Source organism: Echinops telfairi, unplaced genomic scaffold, assembly GCF_000313985.2.
Source record: "Echinops telfairi isolate 266 unplaced genomic scaffold, ASM31398v2 ScPeMD7_655;HRSCAF=1070, whole genome shotgun sequence".
NCBI classification, from domain to species: domain Eukaryota; kingdom Metazoa; phylum Chordata; class Mammalia; order Afrosoricida; family Tenrecidae; genus Echinops; species Echinops telfairi.
Window position 1 is genome coordinate 20418095 of NW_022104553.1, and position 2946 is coordinate 20421040.

A 2946-nucleotide genomic window follows, 5' to 3' on the forward strand; every position below is an offset into this window, starting at 1 on the left:
GTGTGTGTGTGTGTGTGTGTGTGTGTGTGTGTGTGTGTGTGTGTAAAAGGGGAGCTCAGACACAAGGAAACAAAGCATTTCAGAAATGAGACAAAGAGAGTCCATTCACTAGTCACCCACTGATGAATTCAGCTGAGGTTACATCACTTTCTCTGTGGTGCCAGGCAGACTTCTGGGTTCTGGGAATCCAGCCGGGAATGGAGAGTCCCATGGGCCTCACACTTCCCAGAGTCAGAGAGAGACATGGGTCAATGAGAAGCTGGCCCCAAGGGCTCAGTAGAAAATAAATGTCTAGAAAATGATGATGCCCACAGATGTACCAATGTGCTAGATACAATGGATGTACAGATTGTTACAAGAGCTATAAGGGCCCTCCATAAAAAATTTTAAAAAACCATTTTATTGAGGGCTCGCACAACTCTTATCACAATCCATCCATCCATGGTGTCAAGCACATTGGTACATTTGTCGCCATCCTCCTCCTCAAAACATTTGCTTTCTACTTGAGCCCTCGGTATGTTTTTTTAAGAATAAAAGTAAGATAAAGATGTACAGGAGGAGAAACCAGGTGGATGCCCACCATGGCAGGGGAGAGGTAGAGACACAAATGGAAAGACTGGGAGGGGGAGAGAGAGGAAGAAGGCAGGGATTCAGGGATTGGGATGCAGGGAAGCAGAGCCAGGAGGACCTGGACGTGAGGTCGGTGGTGTGGGTGCCTGGGCTTCTGCCACCCAGTGACCCTCCACAATCTCCCCAGAAGCTACTGGGTGCGCCTAGGGGAACACAGCTTGAGCAAGCTGGACTGGACAGAGCAAATCCGGCACAGCAGGTTCTCCGTGACCCACCCTGACTACCAGGGCTTCCTGAGGAACCATGACCACGACCTCCGGCTTCTATGGCTGGGCCTGCCTGTCCGCTTATCCCGGGCTGTCCAGCTCCTGCCTCTGCCCCAGACCTGCCCAACCGCCGGGACCGAGTGCCACATCTCAGGCTGGGGCACCACCAACCAGCCATGGGGTAAGGAAGCCCAGGGACGGTGTGCGGGTGGGTACACACGTGGGGTGTCGGGTGAGAGATGAAGAGCTGCACCCTCTCAGAGGAGAGGTAGGTCGGGGGTCCGGATGTGGGGTCAGAGATCATGGTGGGTCAGGTGAGTCTTGATAGTCAAAGCGGTGAAGCATGGGGTATGGAGTTAGCAGTCAGGGGTTATGGATGTAGTGAGGTCGGAGCGATGTCAGGGGTCATCAGGTGGGGGTGGGGGTGGAGGGGACAGGGATACATACAACCAAGAGAAGCCAAGAAGGGGCCCTGGACTGTGGTGTTCCAGGTCCTTGTGTTCCTGGAACCCAGATGGGGCACTATCATCCGGTCACAATCTGAGGGTGGCCGTTGAGAGTCAATCAAGGGTCACATGTTCTGGAGTTGGAGGTTCTGGGGTTTGGGGTCTACAGTTTCTGGGAGCAAATCAGCTAGATTTGGGGGTCACTGTTGGATTGGAGGCATGGGATTCAAGGCTAGAGGACAGAGCACTGATGGAGGAGGTGAAGGTGAAGGTGAAGGTGAAGGTGAAGGCACAAAGCCTGGGCTCAGCAGACAGAGGCAGCAAGTAGGCCAAGCTGGGATGGGAGGGAGAATGAGATGGTGAGACTAAAGGTCCAGGTCACAGTATCTGAAACCGGATGAGAAGGTGAGTCCCCATCCATTGTATCTGTGATTGGAGGGGATCCCAGGTGGCATAGTGATTGTCGGGCTGCTAACTGCAATGTCAGCGGTTCGAAACCCCCAGACGCTCCGCGGGAGAAAGTCAGGACTTTCTCTCCCCGTGAAGAGTTACAGTCTTGGAAACTCACAGGGCGGTTCTACCCCATCCTGGAAGGTAAGTATGAATTGGTAGCAACTCAACGGTAATGAGTTTGGGTTGGTCTGCCCATACGTTGCTGGCAAGCATGCTCTGTATTGTCCATGGGTTGATGCTGCTGCTATTGACCATGCTACCCACAAGGGCCGTTCTCCACCCCATAGAGTCTCCGGGAGTCATGATTGATGGAGTTTGGCTTGGGTCACCACCACGACATAGGCTGTCAATGTGAGGTTGAGAGGTTTTCAGTAAATTGGCTGGAGGCTAGCAGAGGGCTCCAGAAGTGTCCATTGGAGCTGACAGTCAAGATCCAGGTTTCCTAGGAGAGCAAGGGGGTCAGTCTGACCCCAAAGTAGGGCTCTTTGGGAGACCCCCACAGCCCCCACCCTCTGTCCACTGCAGACCCATTCCCGGACCTTCTCCAGTGTCTCAACCTCTCCATCGTCTCAGATGCCGCCTGCAGTGCGGTCTACCCTGGGAGAGTCACGGACAACATGGTGTGTGCAGGCGGCATGCCCGGCGAGGATGCCTGCCAGGTGTGTGAACACTACGGGACATGGGATCACTCCAGAGAGGAAGTGGGGGACTGAGAAGGGAGGTGGGGGGACTGAGAAGGGAGGTGGAACGACTGAGGCAGGAAGGAGAGAGAGAGAGACAGGAGAGGAGTTGACAGGGAGGAGAAAGGGCTGGAGATAAAAGAATGGGAGAGGAGGATGGAGGAGAGATGAGCCCAGACTATGGGAGAGAAGCAGGAGGAGACAGAAAGGAAAACGAGCACGTGTACAAAGAGGGGAAGAGACAGAAAGAGGGAAAACATTAGCCAGGTCTTGCCATTCAGGCTGGAAATCAACAGTCTGGCCTTCTGGGGCTTTCCTGAACCATCCTCCACTCAATGTCAGTCTGGGTGAGGGATGAAGACAGGCAGGTAATAAATAGATGGATCCGCTCACCTTCCAATCCTGCATTCTTGCCCTCTTGAGTCCTTTAGAATAGGGAGCCTCAACTCATTGGCCTGAACACTAGTCATCATCCTGCAGAAAGAACCTGCTTGCTGTCTAATCTTTAAGTTGTCCCGCCCTCCTCCCCTA